This window comes from Furipterus horrens, unplaced genomic scaffold, assembly GCF_987537825.1.
Source record: "Furipterus horrens unplaced genomic scaffold, mFurHor1.1.pri manual_scaffold_17, whole genome shotgun sequence".
Taxonomy (NCBI): domain Eukaryota; kingdom Metazoa; phylum Chordata; class Mammalia; order Chiroptera; family Furipteridae; genus Furipterus; species Furipterus horrens.
The window spans coordinates 27,548,857-27,570,567 of NW_028327187.1; the positions used below are offsets into that span (position 1 = coordinate 27,548,857).

At 40.6% G+C, this 21,711-nt stretch overlaps 1 long non-coding RNA gene across 1 annotated transcript in view; it reads left to right on the forward strand.

Annotated features, from left to right (window-relative positions):
• Positions 1-19,409, forward strand: part of LOC149990736 (uncharacterized) — a 41,052-nt gene extending 21,643 nt beyond the window's left edge. The window contains exons 4-5 of the long non-coding RNA XR_016508625.1: positions 11,892-11,926; positions 19,212-19,409. This is a non-coding gene — a long non-coding RNA (uncharacterized LOC149990736). The remainder of the gene's footprint in view (positions 1-11,891; positions 11,927-19,211) is intronic.
• Positions 19,410-21,711: the final 2,302 nt, after the last annotated feature.

Below are 21,711 nucleotides of genomic sequence, written 5' to 3' on the forward strand. Positions count from 1 at the left end.
TTTTAATGGGGGAAAAATGAAAATATGAAGAATGGAAATGCCAGTTTAGTGAATATTAGGACAAAGATTTTCCTTCACGTTGTATATTTTTCTCCCTATTTGATCCCTCCAGAGTTTGGCATTCTAAAGAAGTAAGTAATGACATAAGTTTCTTTGCATAGAACTAATAAGACCAGTTGTCAACAGAGGTTCCTTTTTTTTTTTTTTTTTGACCAAGTCTTTGACTGGAAGGTCAAGCCTAAAGGAAACATACTTGGGCTCAGATTGTTACCAAAAAGCCCCGAGGAACTGGGAATGACTTTCAAAGGTAATAAAAGCCCATGAGATAAAAGGCCTGGTACCATGGTTGGTTGTGCGGTCCACAGCAATCTTTCCAGGGAAGGAACGAAGGTTGTTTTCCTGAAAGATGGCTAGAAGGGACCTTAAGGCACAAGGAAAAACCAGAAAGACTTGGAAAAAACAGGTGTGTACAGGCAAGGATGAATGCCAGATATGTGGCTCAGCTTCTGTGCCCTGAAGAACAGACTGAAGGTCACCCCAAATATTCCTTGGGTAAGTTCCAGCAAAGCAGAACTAAAGATCATAAGTGATCATGTGCTGCTCTTGTTATGTTTATGCAAACGAGCAGGATAAATTTAAAATGGACTTAATGTAGTCCCTTTAAAGACAAGGAGGGTAATCTTAGGGAGAAAAATTATTATTCAAGGAAAATCACAATGATCAGTAGTAGAGTATAAAACAGGGCAACTAACCGTCTTAAAAGTTTCTTTTCATTTAAAATATGGTTTCACTTGAAAATTAAACCATGTCTGTGATATCATCAAAGATATTCAAGTTGCAGGCAAATAGAATTTCAAGTGCCTTGCAACTAGATGTCTTCCCAATAAGACAGTCTTACAGATTTAGAGACTTGTTTGTGGGTTATGTTACATAAATTAACACGTGTTTTTTGTTTTCAAAGGACATAAGCCTATGATCGCATTACCTGAGTGATTATCTGTATGCATAAGCCTCACTTAATGCTCTCTGCAGCGCTGCCTCCTGAGACTCAACGGTTTGGCTGAACTAAATGGCTGGGTTGGGGAAGAATGGGGTGGTCTGTGGGCTTCACTTTAAAACGGGTTTCTCTTTTCTATCCTAATGGCTTGGACAGAAAAGGCCCAGAGGTCTGAGAGGGGGAAAACCTAAACTATTTACCTCAGCTAAAACTAAGTATAATGGGCAAAAGGGTTTTGGACAGGTGAGATGTGCCTAGCACACCTTCTTACAAAGAAGCCCCCCCCCTTTTTATTTCCTAATATGGAACATTGAAAAACTAATCCCTGCCTTTTGTCATCTAGTAGTTATGGATTGAATGATGTCTTTTAACCCTTTTAGCAAAATCTGTCGCCCCCAGAACACAACAAGGACACCAGCCTGTTAAACCAAGCACGCCGTTGACCGGAGACAGCCAACTGACCTGGAGTCTGCACGATCCTTCCCTATGTGGGAAGGCCACCCTCCCCTCCACACCCCCACTCTTATTAGGGTTTTCTGGACCCAAGGGTAGGTAGGACGACGACCATGTCCAGCTTGAAGCAGCTAGAGGAGCTTGAGACCTTCGCCCATTGTCCTTTACAAGATTACAAAGGGTCCTAATATTTGAGATGGGGGGGGATAGTTAATTTTTACGAACCAGGGGTATGGACTTGGGGGGGATTGCTGGGGAAGGGTGGTGCTGGGTGGAGGGGAGCAAGGGGGAGAAAATTGGAACTGTTTTAACAATATAATCAATAAAAAGCATTAAAAAAAAGATTATTCGGGTATAATCCTAGTAGTGGAGTCGCTGGTTCCAAAGGCAGTTCCATTTTTAATCTTTTGAGGTAATTCCATACTGTTCTCCATAGTGGCTGCACCAGTCTGCATTCCCACCAACAGTGCAGTAGGGTTCCCTTTTCTCCACATCCTCGCCAGCACTTGTTGTTTGTTGATTTCTTGATGATGGCCATTCTGACTGGTGTAAAATGGTATCTTATTGTGGTTTTTATTTGCATCTCCCTGATGGCTAATGATGTTGAGCATTTTTTCATGTGTCTACGGACCTTCTGTATGTCCTCTTCGGAGAAGTGTTTGTTCAGGTCCCTTGCCCATTTTTTAATTAGGTTGTTTGTTTTCTTGATGTTGAGTCGTATCAGCTCTTTATATATTTTGGAAATCAGTCCCCTGTCTGTGATGTCATTGGCAAATATGTTTTCCCATATGGTTGGTTTCCTTTTCATCTTGCTGATGTTTTCTTTTGCTGAGCAGAAACTCTTCAGTTTTATGTAATCCCATTTATTTCTTCTTTCCTTTATTTCTCTAGCTTTAGGAGATGTATCCGTGAAGAAATTGTTACGTGAGATATCTGATATTTTCTTGCCTATGTTTTCCTCTAGGACTTTTATGGTGTCACAGCTTACATTTAAGTCTTTGATCCATCTTGAGTTTATTCTCGTGTGTGGTGTAAGTTGGTGGTCTAGTTTCATTTTTTTGCACATCCCTATCCAGTTCTCCCAGCACCATTTGTTAAAGAGGCTCTTCTCACTCCATTTTATGTTCCTTCCTCCTTTATCAAAGATTAGTTGACCATAGAGGCCTGGGTTTATTTCTGGACTCTCTATTCTGTTCCACTGATCTATATGTCTTTTCTTATGCCAGTACCAGACTGTTTTGATTACAGTGGCTTTGTAGTATTGTTTGATATCTCGTGTTGTGATTCTTCCTGCTGTGTTCTTCTGTCTCAAGATTGCTTTTGCTATTCGGGGTCTTTTTTGGTTCCATATGAATTTATGGAGTATTTGTTCTAGGTCTGTGAAATATGTCATTGGTATTTTAATAGGGATTGCATTGAATCTGTAAATTGCTTTGGGTAGTATTGCTATTTTGATGATGTTGATTCTCCCCATCCAAGAACATGGTATTTGCTTCCATTTATTTGTATCTTCCTTAATTTCTTTCTTCAATGTTATGTAATTTTCAGAGTACAGGTCTTTTATCCCTTTGGTTAAGTTTACTACTAGGTACTTTATTTTTCTTGTTGCTATAGTAAATGGTATTTTCTTTTTGTCTCTGTCTCTGCTCTTTTATTGTTGGTGTACAGAAATGCCTTAGATTTCTGTATATTTATTTTGTACCCTGCGATTTTGCCAAATTCACTTATTATATTGAGTAGTCTTTTAGTGGAGTTTATAGGATTTTCTAGGTATACTATCATGTCATCTGCATATAATGAAAGTTTTACTTCCTCTTTCCAAATTTGGATGCCTTTTATTTCTTTTTCTTGTCTGATTGCTGTGGCTAGGACTTCCAACACTATGTTGAAAAGGAGTGGAGAGAGTGGACAACCTTGTCTAGTTCCTGATTTCAGGGGGAATGCTTTCAGTTTTTGTCCATTGAGTATGATGTTGGCCTCAGGCTTCTCATATATAGCCTTAATGATGTTAAGGTATGCTCCCTCTATTCCCATTTTGCTGAGTGTTTTCATCATAAATGGGTGTTGTACTTTATCAAATGCTTTTTCGGCATCTATTGATATGATCATGTGATTTTTGTCTTTCATTCTGTTTAGGTGATATATTATATTTATTGATTTGCGAACATTAAACCATCCTTGTATCCCTGAAATGAATCCCTCTTGATCATGATGTATGATTTTTTTGATGTATTGCTGGATCCTGTTTGTCAATATTTTATTGAGGATTTTAGCATCTATGTTCATCAGTGATATTGGCCTGTAGTTTTCTTTCTTTGTTGTGTCTTGACCTGGTTTTGGGATTAGGATAATACTGGCTTCATAGAAAGAGTTTGGGATTTTCCCTTCTCCTTGGATTTTTTTGGAACAGTTTGAGGAGGATAGGCGTTAGTTCTTCCCTAAATATTTTGTAGAATTCGCCTGTGAAGCCATCCGGTCCAGGGCTTTTGTGTGCAGGGAGATTTGGATTACTGTTTCAATTTCCTTTTTTGTTATTGGTCTGTTGAGACTTTCCACTTCTTTTTGATTCAGTTTTGGAAGGTTGTATGTTTCTAGAAATTTGTCCATTTCTTCTAGATTGTCAAATTTCTTGTCATACAGTTGTCTGTAGTAATTTCTAACTATGATTTGTATTCTGAGGTATCAGTCGTGATTTCTCCTCTTTCATTTCTGATTTATTTGTGTCTTCTCTCTTTTTTTCTTGATTAGATTGGCTAGAGGGTTGTCGATTTCGTTGATTTTTTCGAAGAACCAGCTCCTAGTTTTGTTGATCTTTTGGATTGTTTGTTTAGTCTCTATGTCATTTAGTTCTGCTCTGATCTTGATGATTTCGTTCCTTCTTCTTTCCCTAGGCTTTGTTTGTTGTTGTTGTTCTAGTTCTTGTAGCTTTATGGTTAGGTTTTTATTTGAGATTCTTCTATCCTTTTCAGATATGCCTGTATTGCTATGAACTTCCCTCTCAGGACTGCTTTTGCTGTGTCCCACAGGTTTTGGGCTGTTGTGTGCTCATTATCATTAGTTTCTAGAAATTTCTTGATTTCTTCTTTGATGTCATTGTTAACCCATTCATTATTTAATAGCATGTTTTTCAATCTCCATGAGTTTGGGTGTCTTTCATTTTTTTCTCTGAGGTTGATTTCTAGTTTCAAGGCATTGTGATCTGAAAAGATGCTTGATATGATTTCAATTTTCTTGAATTTGTTGAGGCTTGTTTTGTAACCTATCATGTGGTCTATCTTTGAAAATGTCCCATGTTCACTTGAAAAGAATGTATATTTTGCTTCTTTGGGGTGAAAAGTTCTATATATATCAGTTAGATCCATGTGGTTTAGTGTGTTGTTCAATGCCTGTATATCCTTGGTTTTTCTTTGCTTGGATGATCTGTCTATTGTTGATAATGGAGTGTTGAAGTTCCCTACTATGAGTGTGTTGTTGTTGATATCCTTCTTGTGGTCTTCTAGTATTTGCTTTATGTATTTGGGTGCTCCTATGTTGGGTGCATATATGTTTATCAAAGTCATATCTTCTTGATGGATTGTTCCTTTAAGTATTATGAAATGTCATTCTTTGTCTCTTTTTATTGCCCTTGCTCTGAAATCCGTTTTGTCTGATATGAGGACTGCTACCCTTGCTTTATTTTCAGGTCCGTTTGCGTGGAATATTTTTTTATATCCCTTTACTTTCAGTCTGTGTAAATCTTTTGTTTTCAGGTGTGTTTCTTGTAGACAGCAAATATGTGGGTCCTGTTTTCTTATCCATTCCGTTACCCTCTGTCTTCTAATTGGAGCGTTTAATCCATTTACATTTAAGGTTATTATTGACGTGTATTTATTCATTGCCCTTTGTACCTCTGTTCCTCTCCTCTCTTGTCCTTTTCTTCTTTTGTCTTAGAACACTCCCTTTAGCATCTCTTGCAATGCTGGTTTGGTGGAGATGTATTCTTTCAGTCTCCCTTTGTCTGAGAAACTCCTTATTTCACCTTCTATTTTGAATGAGAGCCTTGCTGGGTAGAGTAGTCTTGGTTGTAGGCCTTTGTTTTTCATTGCTTGAAATATTTTTGACCATTCCCTTCTGGCTTGTAATGTTTCTGTTGAGAAATCAGTTGATAGCCTTATCAGAGCTCCCTTGTATGTTATTTGCTGTTTTTCTCTTGCTGCTTTTAGGATTCTCTCTTTTTCTTGGAATGTTGCCATTTTAATTATGATGTGCCTTGGAGTGGGTTTTTTGGTGTTCCTCTTCATTGGAACTCTCTGTGCTTCCTGAACTTGTATAACTTTTTTTCTCATCAGGTTCGGAAAATTTTCTGTCACAATTTCTCCTATCAGTTTTTCAATTCCATGGTCGTTTTCTTCTCCCTCTCTAATTCCGACGATCCTGATATTATTTCTTATCATGCTATCCTGTAATTCTCTTACATCTTGTTCATATTTTTTCAATCTTTTTTCATCTTGCTGTATTGTCTGGGAGTTTTTCTGTACATTATCTTCTAACTCACTAATCCGATCCTCTGCTTCATTTAATCTGCTTTTGACTGATTCTACTCTGTTTTTCAGTTCAGAGATTGCATTCTTAAGTTCTTCCTGGTTCTTGTTAACAGTTTCTATGTCTTTTTTTATGCTGGTGTAGTTCTCTGCAAGTTCCCTGTAATTTTCTTGGAGCTTCTGGTAACTTCCTTGGAGGCTGTCATAGTTGATTTTAAGGATGTCAAGTATATTGAGCTTCTTTACCACCATTGTCTTGAATTCCATGTCTGACATTTGGGCTATGTCTATTTCATCTATCTCTCTTTCTGAGGATTCCTCTTTTCTCTTCATTGAGGGGTTATTTTTGCGTCTTACCATTTTGGATTCTTTTTGTTTGTTTTTATTTATTTATTTATTTGGGTTTTTTTTGGTGGGGTTAGTCTGCTTTGACTTCCCTCCTTTGTGGTATGAGATTCTTTATCGGAGATCTTGGGGTTTCAGTGGTGCAGTCTCTTTGATATCCTAAGCCTGATGTTCTTGAGTTACCCTTTATGTCGTTTGTTTATGCTGTTTGTTTATATTTCAGATGTTCTTTGGTAGGATCTTCCTTCTGGCTAGTTGGTTAAGAGTCACTCTATCTCCTTTGTCTTGAGTTCTTTTGTGGATATGCTGTTAAAAACATAAACACACAGCCCAGGCAGGAGACTCACACCCTCAAAAAGTATCCCCCACCCTCTATCCCGCTATCATCAGCCAACGAGCCCGTATTAATATAAATGTAAATAAATTAGAGCTTTTATACTATAAGAAGAATAGATAAGAGTCGTTTTGGGGAAGAAAAATATAAGTTTTGATAGAGGGGGTGATATATTAATAATAGTTGAGACTCTGCAAGCCAGTAGGTAATATTTACATTGCATGTTAATAAAAATAGAAGAAAAGGATGGAAAAATGCATAATATAGTAAGAAAGTGGGATTGTATTGTATTGGGTTTATATAGTAATTATATTCTATTATTTAGAGTGATAGGGGGGCTAAACTACACACACAAACGAATAAACAACGATTAAAGAGAAAGGATGAGAAGGAGAAGTTATATTCAACACGTTAGAGATAAGGTTTGTTATTCTTTTTGGAAGGGGAGAAAAAAAAAACCCGAAAAAAAACCAAGAAAAGAGAAGAAAGAAAAGAAGAAAGAAAGAAAAGAAATAATATAGAAGAAAGAAAGAGAGAGAAAAAAATGGAAAAAAAACACAAAAAAACCCAAGAAAAGAAAAGAAAGAAAATAATAAAAAAAGAAAGAAAAGAAAGAATAAAGAAGAAAGACGAAAGAGAGAAAAAAAATTTGAAAAAAAAATACCAACCCCCCCCCAAAAAAACCCCAAGAAAATAGAAGAAAGAAAAGAATAAAGAAAGAAAGAAAAGAAAGAATAAAGAGGAAAGAAAGAAAGAAGAAAGAGAAAAAAAATTGGGAAAAAAAAGTTATGTTTTTACTCCGTTTTAGCCTTGGTGTGTTGCCCTCTTTTTCTGCGTCCGCAGCTGGTCTAGTGTGGCGGTTCAGAGGTTCTTGTTTCTTGCAGCACTGGTGTGCGCCCACGGTTGCCGCAATGGTGCGCGCCCGCGGTTGCCACAATGGTGCGCGCCCGCAGTTGCCAGCATGGCGCGCTCCCTTGCTGCCCGCTGGAGCCAGTTGAGGTGTCCTTGCGTGCTAGCCCCTGCACGGGCGGGGCGGCCCGAGAGTTTGCCCCGCGGTTGGTGCCTATTGTTGCCGGGCCGAGGTGTTTCTGTGTTCGCGCTGAGGTGTCCCTTCGCGCATCCCTGTACGCGCGGGTGGCCCGAGAGCGTCCCCCACGATTGGCGTCTATTATTGCTGGGCCGAGGTGGTTCCGCGTTCACAATGAGGTCTTCATTATTTTTTCAAGTAAGTTTTCAGTTTCTCACCCTTTCTCTTCTCCTTCTGCCACCCCTATTATTCGGGTGTTGGCACATCTAAAGTTGTCCCAGAGGTTCCTAAGCCTCTTCTCATTATTTTCAATTCTTGTTTCTTCATTCTGTATTGGTTGACTATTTATTTCTTCCTTATGTTCCAAATCATTGATTTGAACCCAGGCTTCCTTCCCTTCGTCATTAGTTTTATGTGGGTTTTCCTTCTTTTCACTTAGCCTAGCCTTCACTTCTTCCCTTATGTGTTTGCTATACTCAGTCATGTCTGTCAGGAGCATCATTATCACCAGTATTTTGAACTCTTCACCTGTTAGGTTGGCTATCTCCTCGTGGCTTAGTTCTACCACTTGAACCTTGATCTGCTTCATCTTTGGGGCCCTACTTCTCTGTCTCCTCATCTTGACAGACTCCTGTGTTTGCCTCTGTGTCTTAGGTAGAGCTGTTGCACCTGTTATGTTGTAAGGGGTGGAGCCTTAGGTATTCATCAATTCGTAATGACCCATTTCACCACCTTGTGGTGCTGTATATGGGGGAGGGGTCAGAAAGGAAACAATGCCACTTTCTCAGCACTCACCCCCTTTCCAGGCACTTTTCCTGCTTTCCATATGGAACTGGCACCCCTCTTGCAGTTGCCGTGGTTGTAATTCCCAGAGTGGGTGGGTTTGCAGATGTTCTAGCACTGTGAGGGCCCTCTAAACAAATGAACTCTGCTGAGAGACCAGCAGCATCTTCTGCCACCCCTACCCCCACTGGTTTTCACAGTCAGAAATAATGAAGCTTTATTTTCCCCAGCACTGACACTGGAATCATGAGCTGCATGGTCTGGTCTAGGGCCGGGATCGCTCCTGAGGTGTCCCTCATGACTTCTATAATGTATTACTGCTCTCCAATGGCCGACCACAGCCACTGCCTTGCTGCCACCACCACCATATTGCATCCTCTCCATCCAGGCTCCACTCCTCCTACCTATCTGCATGAGTATTTCTTCTTTATATCTTTGTTTGTTGGACTTCCATGCAGTTTGATTTTCTGGTAGTTCTGGTTTTGAGGTAGTTGTATTCCTTCTTATGGTTGTGAAGAGAGGCAAAGCATTTCTACCTATGCCTCCATCTTGGCCAGAAGTCTCAGAGAGACAGCGTCTTTACCCTCATTCTAACTTAGGAGGGGAGACATAAACACAGTAGTTCTACATAGGAATAAGTACAAGAGTCCTTACAATGGCTTATAAGTCCCTAGGTCTGGATAACAGTCCTTCTCACCATGGCCTCTCTGACTACTTATGATCCCTCTTAATCACTCCACTCTAGCCACATTGACCCTCATACATGGCAGTCATTCTCCTTTCTCAGGGTCTTTGCACTTGCTGGGCTACCTAAGACTTTCTTCTCCTAGATATGTGCATGACTCACTCCTAACCTTCTTCAAATCTTTGCTCAAATATCATCTTCTAAATCAAGTCTTCCCTGAGCATTTTCTTTAAAATTGCAACCTCACTGCCACCCCAGCACTCCCTATCCTCCATCCCTGCTTTCATTTTTTCCCTAGCACTTATACCATTTGATAAATAGTATAATTTTATTTGCTTCTTGGCTGTCTCCCTCTCCCTAGCATGTTAGTTACATGAGGCCCAGGATTTTTGTCTATTTGCTGTATGCCCACTTGCCTGGAAAAGAGGCACATAGTAAGTACTCAGTAATTATTTGTGTAATTCATGAATGAATCTGAACAAAAAGAAAAAGAAAGAAGAGCCAATGTGATACGAAGTGGCTGGCTAGATTGGTTTGGTCCAGAAACACCAGACCTTAGTTACAATGTGAAAGCAGCCTCAAGAAGATATGCAGTGTGTCCCAGGCACTGGGTACAGAAAATGCAAAGACCCAAGGATGGGATGAGCATGGCACATTAGAGGAAAAGAAAAAAGGCTAGTACCTGGAGCCCAGGGAGAAGTAAAGTCGTATGAGAGGCGGTTAGAGAGATAGCTAGGGGCCAGATCATGTTAGGGCCTGTTATAGGCCATGGACAGTAGTGTGGGTTACTTTTCTGGTTAAACAGATAAGTGACATAATCTAATGTATGAATTTATATTTTATTTTCTAAGTTTTATATTATTTATTTTAGTAGTCTAGTTTTATTATATTTTTCCATTACCATTTATTCTCCTTATACCCTCTTTCACCTACACCATTCCCTCCCACCACCACAATATCCATGCTGTTGTCCACGTCCATGAATTTTTTCTTTTTTGCTTGATCCCTCCACTCCCTAATCCCCCTATAGCTTTCAGCTTGCTCTCTATATATGAGTCTCTCTGTTTTGCTTGTTAGTTCAGTTTAAAAATCCCTCTGGCTACTGTTTGGAGAATGAGCTAAGAATGGGAGAGTTAAAGCATGGAGACCAGTTAGGAGGTTATTACAGTTATCCAGCCAAGAAATTGTGGCTTGGACTAGGAGGGTAGCAGTGGAGGTGGTAGAAGTAAACAGATTCAGAATATATTTGGAAGGTAAAGTCAACAGGACCTGCTAATGGACTAGATGTTAGGAGTGAGGAAAATAGGAATATCAAGGATGATTTCTATAATTTTTCCCTGAGAAACCAAGTGGCTTGTGGTACCAATTGGTGAGACAGACAGGGAGAAGAACAAAGGTGGGGAGGATAGAGGGAACAAGAATCCTATTTGGGCTGTGTGAGACTGAGAGGCCATCCGACTTTCAAATGGCGAGATCACATTAGCAGTTGGATAGTTAAATTTAGAATTCAGTGGGGGAGATCAAAGCTGGTGATACAAATTCTTAGAGTACACAATAGCAAATAAAATCTCAACTCGATTCTGATTATCTGGAACTCCAATACCTGGAAGTTTTCTGTGCCGTCTTCATCGAAATAACTTCCTAGAAATATCCAGAAGGGTTGCTATGTATTTAGCGCAGACACTTGAAAACTGATATTTGGAATGATGACCCTGATAAACCCAAATGGCCCCAATCATTTAAAAAATCAGTTCAAATGTGTGCAGTATACAAGTCTTCTTAAGGTAAGAGAGTACATTCAGACACTTTAGAACAACTAGCAACCAACAGTAAAATTTAGAGTACGATCTGGTTACCCGATTTCATCAGATAATTCAACTAATGGAATCTCTCTCATATTCAAGGTAATTGAGGTTTTACTATATTTTTTTCTAGAAACATTGACCCAAAGGATAATCCATAGAGTCCTCTCATCTTGATCCTTTGTGATTGCACACATATAAAATGCATATGAAATACAAACACATACTTTTATTTGGTCCCTTGTGAGAAAGTAGTTGCATCCACAGGGTACATATGAGGAAACAGAGTCAGAGAAGTTAGAAGTAACTTCCCAGTGTTCACTGAGCTCTAAGTGGTGCAGCTAAGACTCAAATGTTGTTTTTCTGACTCCCCAAAAATCTAGTGCTCTTTTTACTACTTGCTGCCCCCCTAACTGTATTATTTCTATCTCTGTATCATTTCTACTTCCCTAAGTCAAATTTCAATCACTGATGTCTCCTGGAATTCAGGATAATGCCTCAGCATCATCCTGATTTCCACAAGAAATAACTATTTTCTAAGACCAGCATCTTCCTTTCTAGCATTCCTTTAGTTGGCAACCTCATTCAGTTTTTTAACTACCTACAACCAGAGAGCTGTAGGGGTCCTTTGAAATCACACACAGCCTAATTTTTCATTTTACAGATGAACAGAGAGGCCCATAAGTCTGAGTGGTTGTGTGAAGATATGTAGCTAGTTTCAGAGCCTGCCTTTGTTGACTCTCTGGCCCGTGTTGCTTCCACCATGTCATAACCCCATCTTCCCTATTTCTGAGTAAAAAGCCAAGACCTGCATCCAGAATTCTAGGGATTTATGTTTGTCTTTGTGTCTAATTTCTGTATTTAATGAAATGATTGAGATTTTTGTGCCAAAAGTTATACATGTCTCAGAAATAACTGTTCTCTGATATTGTGTTTTGATCACAGATAGTTTTGAACTGGAGAATGCAAGCAATGATCAGGTAAGTATTTTTCACTTGCCTCTCCTTGTTAGCCAGTGAAGCCCTGACAGAAATAAGGGACTGCCTTAAAATAGAGTCTGTGTGGTGTGCTTTGACCTCCAGGGAAACATGGGTCTCTATTCAGGTTGCAAGTGTGTGAAACAGTTTTTTCTTGTATTATTATTTATTAATTATTGTATTAATTTCCACATGAACAACTATTAACCTAATTTTGCCTCACCCTGTATATATGAATACATAATGCTCTCTTCAGTGTCAGATATAGAAAAAGAAGCCATTATGTTTCCTTTAGTTCCAAAGACCTTACCATAGTCTATGGGCCCTATATAAGCTACCCACCCTCTTCCATCCCCTGTTACCCCTCTGTCATTCTGTTATGCTTCTGTCCACTAACTCTGTCACTCACTCCAACCACACTGGCCTCCTTATGGCTCCCCTAACATAACAAGCACACTCCCACTTCAGATGCAATTTGCACTCGGTTTTTCTCTCCCAAGAGTACCATCTCTCCCCAGATAGCCATCTTGTTCTCCCATTTCCTTCCAGTATTTGCTCAAAAGTCACCTTCTCATTGAGGCCCTCCCTGACCACCCCATGTAAAGTAGAAACACATACACACGATCTCCCTTATCTGCTTTATTTTTCTTCAGAGCACTTAAGTCACCATTTAGTCAATCATTCATTCATTCAACAATTATTTATTGAGTACCTACTATGTGCCAGGCACTGGAGATTCAGTAGCAAACAAAGCAGACAGATATTCCTGCCTTCATCCTCTGGTCAACTATATATTTACTTGAATATAAGCTTCATGACATCCAAGGTTTTGTCTGTTTTTTTCATAACCATATGCCTAGCACCTAACACAGGACTGAAATACAGCATATGCCCAACAAACATTTGTCAAAAGACCAGCCTTGGCTGTCAGGGCCTAATTTAGAGTCTACACCAGGAGCTTCGAGCTCCTCTCCCCTTGAACCTGATGTACAGCCATATTTGGGAACTACTAAACAGAGCAGATGTTCTCAATCCTGGCTGCAGACTGGAATCATCTGGAGAACTTTAAAAACAATTGATGACCATGTCCATGAGTTTTTTCTCTTTTTAAATTTTCTTTTTTGCCACACCCCACCCACCTCACCCAGCTCCCACCCGCACCCCGGACAGCTGCCAACCTGCTCTCTATTGATGAGTCTGTCACTATTTTGCTTGCTGGTTCATTTTGTTCGATAGATTCCACATATTAAAAGGGAAAAAAAACAACTAATGATGAGGTCTCACCCCACAGATTCTGATACAGTTGGTTTGGGCTGCGGTCAGGGCTGCAGCCTGGGGTATGGGAGCTCTAAAAACTGCCCAGGTGATTTTAATGTATGACCATTGTTAAGAACCACTGACTTAACTTACTCATGTCAGGCCACTTGGTAGCATCTGCCCCTCTTGCTTCTTTTAGATCAGCAATTCACAACCTGGATGTACATTAGAGGCACCAGGGAAACTTAGAAAACAGACCAATACTTGCCCCACCCTCAGGGATTCTTGTTAAACTGGGGTGTGGCCCAAGCATGTCTATTTTCAATATTTCTCCAAATGACTCTGTTGTGCAGCCAGTGTTGAGAACCATTTCTTTAGATTGTCCCTGTCCAAGTTTAACCCTTTAAGTATCCTACTTTGCGATGTCTTAATCCATAAGCTGTCTCAAATACTCTTAGAATTAAGAGTCAAACTTATAATACTCTGCTCTCAGCAGCACCAATACAAAATACACTCCTCTCATCTTGCATGTCTTTAGGCCTTACTTCATTGATTTGCCACTTCCTTTTTAACTGCCACCACCACAAAATACCTACCTGGCAGCCCAGCCACCTCCTCCAGCCTATTTTGTGCCCTTTTGGGATCATGCTACTTCTGCATCCCAGGAGATGCTAAAGGCCCACGGAGTAAAGCCAGCATCTGAGCCACTATCCCTACCCTACCATCTCCACACTCCTGTTACCTCACAAATGCCACATGTTTGCTCTAGACCTCATAATGGTTTAAAACTATTTAAAAGATTGAGGTAGTAAAATAGACGTCTCATTTCCCTTCTCCTCCCCTTAAAACCTCCCATATTATTTCCTTCTCTCAGAGAAGGATCTAAACCATTTTCTTTATTCCAAGTTCCAGGAGGCATGATGTTTTTTGACCAGGTAACCTAAGCCCTGGAACTTAGCCCATGTCCAGGTCTAGGGTCAATCCTGGGTGTCATAATTGGCAAGAATTACAAGAAGGCATGCCTAGTATGCCACTATGGTTGTATCCTTGAGAGCTTCTAGGTATTTCTAATGTTCACTCTCCAGTGAACAGCAGAGCTTAAACTACTATTTCACTTTTGCCTTGGCAGTTTGTCACCCTCTATCAATGAGAAAGTGCTATGGCCAGCCTATGCTTTTCAAGTGACGGCATTTCAGGTACAACATATTTACCATTTTGTGATAAAACTTTCAATTGTATCATTTTGAATATAGAAGTTTGCAATGAATGGATCTTGCCTTGCAGCACCCCCACCTACCACCACTATAGGGTTGAACTAATACTATGTATATAGACTGTGATTTGCAGGTTATTATGCAGTTCTCTGACTTGAACCTCACGGCAAAGGTGTGTCAGCTACTGAAAGCAACATTCATTAGGTATCAGCTATGTACTAGGCAGGCATTCTGCTAAGTGCCTTTCTCACATTCACCCTGTGAAGCATCATCTTCATTGTATTGACAAGGAAACCATGTCACTGAAGCAAATTAGTGTACCATACTGTGTTCCCTCTACTAGTCTTAAAATTCTACTTTATGGGAGAGAAAATGGAGGTAAATGACCTGCCTAAGGCTGCACATCCAGCAAGTGGCACAGCCAGGCCTCAAACGTCTTGTGACTTTCATCCCACATTCTTTCCTTCTGCCAACCAGGGGCTATATCTAGTTGTCACTGGATCTCAGAATTTGGTGGTGACCAAAGACAGCCTGCAGAGTTCAGTGGCAAGTAAAAGTTCCCATCTAAGTTTCCTACTGTGTCCAATCAAATATTATCATAAAAGCACTTTCTTCTGCACCTTTAGTTTGACAGGGAAACCTACTCCCAAACACCTCATTCTGCACATTAAAAGAATTCATTGAGCAGCAGTTATAAATTCAAATAACATATTTTTGCAAATAAAGCCTTTTGGAAGAAGAAATGCACAACTGGCTAACCTTGTACAAGATGCTCAAAATAGTAAAAAAAGGCCCACAGAGGAGAATTTGTTAGAAATTACAATGATGCACATTTATGAAAACCCACAAGACGAAGGGGAATTATGGACCAACATATGGCCATAACAGTTTATAGTGTATTTTGTACAAATATGACTTTACTGGGAGTCTAAATCAGTTCAGGGTGTGAAATGTTCATCTGTAGCACTTGGTATACATCATGGCCCATGCACTTTGGTCATAAACACCCCAGGCATGTCTCTCCAACTAGGTGAACCCTGCTACACTGCCCACAAACTGATCAAAGCAGCATTAGGGTATCTCGAAAGAGAGTTGGTCGCACCAAGCTGGCTTTATTTTGAAATATCTAACTCCTACTTCCAGTACACCATGAATGCCACACCCACAGCTTGATTTCTCTTTGCAACAGTTTTTTTAAGTATATTTTATTAATTATGTTATTACAGTAGTTCCAATTATTTCCCCTTTGCTCCCCTCTGCCTAGTACCCCACTTCCCTACAGCAATCCCACCCACGTTAGTTCATGTCCATGGGTCATGCATATAAGTTTTTGGCTTCACCCTTTCCTATATTATTCTTAACTTACCCCTGTCTATCTTGTACCTACCGATTACGCTTCTTAGTCCCTGCACCATTTCCCCACTTCTCCCCATCCCTCTCCCAGCTGATAACCCTCCAAATGATCCCCATACCTATGATTCTGTTCCTATACTGGTTTGCTTAGTTGGATTTTGTTTTTATTTTTTAGATTCACTTGTTGATAGTTGTGAGTTTGTTGTCATTTCCGTGTTCTTAGATTTGATCTCCTTTTTCTTAAGTAAGTCCCTTTGACATTTCATTTAATGGCTTGGTGATGATGAACTCCTTTAGCTTTACCTTGTCTGGGAAGCACTTCATCTGCCCTTCTATTCCAAATGATAGCTTTTCAGGATAGCGTAATTCTGGTTGCAGGTTGCCTTTCATCACATTGAGTACTGCTTGCCAGTCCCTTCCTGCCTGCAAAGTGTCCTCTGAGAAATCAGCTGATAGTCCTATGGGCACCTCCCTGTAGGCAACTCTCCGCCTTTCTCTTGCTGCCCCCAGGACTCTGTTTTTTTAAATAATTTGTCTATTTGTTTGTTTATTTATTTTTTAGAGAGAGGGGAAAGGAGAAAAAGAAGGAGAGAAACATCACTGTGTGGTTGCCTCTCACTTGCGCCCCCAACTGGGGATCTGGCGTGCAACCTAATCATGTGCCCTGACTGGGAATTAAACCAGCGACACTTGGCTCTCACGCCGATGCTCAATAGAACTCTGTCTTTATCTTTCACCTTTGGCATCTCAATCATGATCTGTCCTCGTGTGGTCCCCTCTGGGTCCAGCTCGCCTGGACCCTCTGTGCTTCCCGGACCTGTATGTCCATCTCCTTCACAAAATTTGGGAAGCTTTCCTCATTTTTTTCAATTCTTGCTTCCTCATTCTACACTAGTTGACTGTTTTTTTTCTTCCTTATGTTCCAAATCATTGATTTGAACCCTGATTTCCTTCCCTTCACGATTGGTTTTGTGTGGATTTTCCTTCGTTTCACTTAGCATAGACTTCATTTCTCTTATGCGTTTGCCGTACTCATGCATATCTGTCAAGCCTGTGAGCATCTTTATCACCAGTGTTTTGAATTCTGTGTCTGTTAGGTTGTCTGCTCATCTGTTAGGTTGGCTATCTCCTCATCGCTTAGTTCTCCTACTTGAACCTTGATCTGTTTCCCCTTTTGGGCCATACTTCTCTGTCTCCCCATTGTGACAGGCTCCCGTGTTTGTCTGCCTCCGCAGGTACAGCTGTCACTCCTGTTATGTTGTAAGGGGCTGAGCCTTAGGAATTCATCAATACAGGGCGACCTGTTTTACCACGTTGTGGCGCTGTATGTGGGGGAGGGGTCTGAGAGGGAACAATGTCACCTGCCCAGCACTCACCCCTTTTCCCGGCACCTGTCCCTCTTCCGCACTGGACTGGCACCGCTTTAGCTGCTGCCCAAGCCGTTGTTCCCAGAGTGGGTGGATCTGCGGACGTTCTAGGACCGTGGGGGCCCTTTAAACAAGCAGACTCTGCTGAAACCAGCAGTTTCTGCCTCCACCCCAACCCCCACTGGTCTGCACAGTCAGAAGCAATGAGGCTTGATTTTCCCCGGTCCTGGGACTGTGGGTCGCGAGATCCAGTGAGGAGCTGGGAACATCCCCAGGTGTCCCTCCCAACTTTTTAAAATGCATGACTGCGCTTTCTGCCGGCCTACCGCTACCGCCATTGCTGCCACAGCTGCTGCTGCCACCATACTGCGTCCTCTCCACCCCAGCTCCGCTCCTCCTATCTGTCTGGATGAGTATTTCTTCTTTATATCTTTGTTTTCTGGACTTCCATGCAGTCTGATTTTCTGGAACTTCTGGTTGTTCCTAGTTTTGAGGTAGTTGTATTCCTTCTTAGTTGTGGAGGGAGACACAGCGTGTCTGTCTATCCCTCCATCTTGGCCAGAAGTCTATGTCTGCCTTTGCAACAGTTTTGCTTTGAAAGGTGTATGAACTGTTAGCCAGAGTGTTCATTGTGCACCTAGGGATGAGCTTCATGTGCTATTATTCTAGCCAGTGCCAATCTTGATCTCTGTGCAGCATCTACCAGTTACTGCAAGTTGGGGGCAGTATCTCAAAGTGTCATTCAGGGACTACTTGCATCAGGATCACCCAAGATGCTTATTAAGAATTCAGAGTCCATCCTGGCCAGTGTGACTTAGTAGGAGTGTTGTCCCATACACTGAAATATTGCAGGGTTGATCCCTGGTCTAGACATGTATGATCCATGGTCTAGGCACATGCGGGAGGCAACCAATAATGTCTCTCTCACATCTGTCTCTCTCTTTCTCTCTCTCTCTCTTTCACCCAGCTCTCTCTCCCTCTCTGTCTTGCATGCATGTGCACTCACACGCTGAAAACAATGAAAAATTGTCCTTGGGTGAAGATAATAAATAAATAAAGGCTTCGTTTTTCCCCTCCAGTGAAATTTTTCAGAACATGGCCTTGCAATATATGCCTCAATCCTGTAATTAAGACTCTGTCTTTTTCAAACTCTAGACCTCTCTATTTCAGCCTTTGTCTTTGCCTCTGCAGACTTTGTTTTTTTATTTATTAATTTTTAGGTTGTCTTATTTTTTAAGCTACCAGCACATTCCAGTATGACATATTAATCTGAAAACATAAACATTACTCTCTTTATTTGGGAGTAAGTTTCCTATGTGCTACCTTTTTTTCAATCATAGATTCTTGAGGTTCCAAAGGTTATATTGCTGGGGAAGATTAAAACTAGGTAACTGAAGGAAGAATAGGAGAACTTTGTCTTTTATTGGAAATAAAGTATGTGCTTTATTGCCCTTTGCCTTTTCATAACATCCTGTTACAGTGCATCAGCAACATGGATAAATACTCATGTCTGTCCTTGCAGATACAATAATCATTTTATTAACGTCAACTATGATATGCTTTAAGAGCTCTTTCCACAAGACAAGTGGTGCAGAAAAATGGGTCCAAATGGAGATGCATTGGCCACACAAGTCCTTTATAGCTCACACAATAAAAAGATTACTTGAGTTCACTTTGAAAAACTTACTCAAAGTGAATGAGAAATTAAAGCTTTTAAATGTACTCCTGATTTTCCCTGGACATTCTGAAATGGACTTGTACTATGTTGAGAGTCGAAAGTTTTTATATAGTGATGTGCTAGCATGAGGGATATAGGTACTGCTGAGCTAGCAGAAGGAGCATCAGGGTGCAGGGAGTGCAGAGCTGACCTGCACATCAGAATTTCTTGGGCCTTGTGCCAACTTGGCTACTTCCTACCCATATGACCTTAGATGAAATATCATAGAAAGCAAATAAAGACTCTTTTGAAAGCACTTTAAAACCCAAAAGTTATATAAACGCTTTTTTTCTGAATTCTAAAGTATTAATATCCTAGTCTAATAGCCTCAGTTAGAAAGCCCAATAAATGATCACATGTCTCATTTGATTTGTTCACAGACACTGATAAGCCCAGTACTTCAGGGTCTGAAAAAATGAGGAAGGCAACTTCAGCTTTATCCAAAGTATTTTCAAGATCTAAAGACAGTGTTCCCAAATCTTCCTCACCCTCCCTCCCTCACCAGGGCAGAAGCTGAGGCTGCTACACCAGACATCAATAAGCCTACTGAACTTCCTCAGCAAATAAACGGTTTTTGAAGGATGACATTGTGTCCTACATGCTGATCGTATAAATAAAAGCAAAGGTAGTATTTACAAAAAGGCTGCTGGAAAAAAAAAAGGAGGGTTTGGTGAATCTTTTGATAGGCATTTTGGTATGAGAAGAGGGGCTGTGTCTCAGTGTAGATCCATCTACCAGGCAGTATGGGATTTAAGCTCTGCTCCTGAGGGCCCTGCAGCCTTGCTGGGAAAATAAGACCAACTTAGAAGCAGAAGTGTGACACTAATAAGACAGTGTGTCAGCATGTATTTTGAGTACTCTAGGGGTTCAAAGAAGGTAGTCATTGCTGTAAGCTTGAGTGGTCAGGATCAGTTTCATGGAGGAACTGGAACTGAAGAACATCTCACAGGACAGGTAGGGTTAGGTAGGTCTGGAAAAAACCAGGGAGACATTCTCCTTGGGTCACACAGCTGCATACAATGTTGCCATGCCTGAACATTCTCATTCAATGCTTTCTAATAGCCATGCTGGAAATAGTCTATATATGATCAATCAAGTACAGTAATCACTAGCCCCACGTGGCTATTGAGTCACTAGTATAATTGAGGAACTGAATTTTTCATTTTGATTTTTTTTTCAATTTAAATAGCAACATGGGGCTAGTGGCTCCCCTATTGGACAGCCAAGTTAGTACATGACCTCAAAGGCACTAGCCAATTGAGATTAGGTTGTCTAGTTCCCTGAAAGTACATTTCCAAAGCCCATCCCCAAACATAGAGCAGTGCAGTGAACTGACTCCTCAGAGGGCCTTTGAAACCTCCAGGCATCCTCTTGGCCCCTTCAAAACACATGCACCACCCATGTGAACAAGGGGGAGCTCATGCTTTCCAATAATACCTATGCTCCTACACTTGCCAAAACTCAGCTGATGGAGCAAGGATCTAGAACACTGAAGTCAAGGAATTACAAAGAGCTAATCAGAACCTGTACCTGCCAGCTAACCTCAAACACAGTGATTACCTAGAAACTGCTTCCATGGGACAGAAACACCACTCTGGTACTGAAACCATCACTCTGGACTCCCTCTATCCATTTAGTGAACAGGATGATCACTATACTAGTCATTCTCATTACCCCAGCTTTATCCAAGAAGTTAGGTCAGAGGAAGGTCCCAGCCTTATCCAAAACTTCCCAAGGAAACATTTCTAGACAAATAAATCTCCTTTATGCTATACCTATATAGTCCATGAATGTTATGTTAAATGAACTTTAGCAAATAGAAGGGCAAGCAGCTCTGCCCAAATATTACCTATACCCAAATTTGGCTACCTTCATCTGCTCACTCATTTCTTTCCTTATATACTGAAGTTCATCACATGCAACAGCATAACTTTTGAAGTTACTTTAAGGATTCACAATAATCACAAACACTGATCTTACATATATAGCTTTAATTTGTTAATAAATAATAAAAATCCAGTTTGGATTTCAAAAGTACAAACAGTACAGTGAAAAGTAAGCCTCTTCCCCTCTCCTCTCCAGCTGCTGCCTGGTTCTCTCCAAAAGCAATCTTATAATGGATCAAGTATCCTTCCTGAGATACTCTATAGATAACAAGTATACTAACATATGACTTTAGAAAGAAGTCTAACTGAATATGCTACCTCAAAAATTCAGAAAACACAGAGAGGCAGAGAGGGAGGGAAATGAGAATGGAAGAGATAGGGAATGGCAGTGTGCTACTTGAAAGCTACTATTTTCTGGCACCACTGCTTTGGTCTGATTCTATGGTTGCATTTGGAGCTTCAATTAAAGTCCTCATTTTAAAACATGCTTTTTGTCTAATGAACTAAATGTCAAAAGATTAACACCAAAATAAAATGAAAGGTGCCTACTATAACTGTTTAAAGACTGCTGGCCCAAATACATAGAGAATGTATGAGCTATACAGTACCCTCAAACTGTACTTGAGACTCACTCTATAAATTAAATTAGAATTAAAGGCATACAGAGACTTCTGGTCAAGATGGTGGCATAGGTGAACATGGCTTACCTCTTTGCACAACCACATCAAAACTACAACTATAGAACAACCATCATTCACGACTGCCAGAAATCAAGTTGGATGGAAGTCCTACAGCTACAGAATTAAAGAAGAAACTACATTGAGACTGGTAGTATTACCAAACAGCAAGTGAGGTCTGCTGCCCACCACCAGCCTCTAGGCAAAATTCCACACTGTATAGTACGCAATTTTGGAAGAATGGCAGGCTCCTGCCTCAGACCTGTCCCCTCTAGAACACCCAAAGAAGAAATACCCTGCCACCCTCTGCCAGGCCA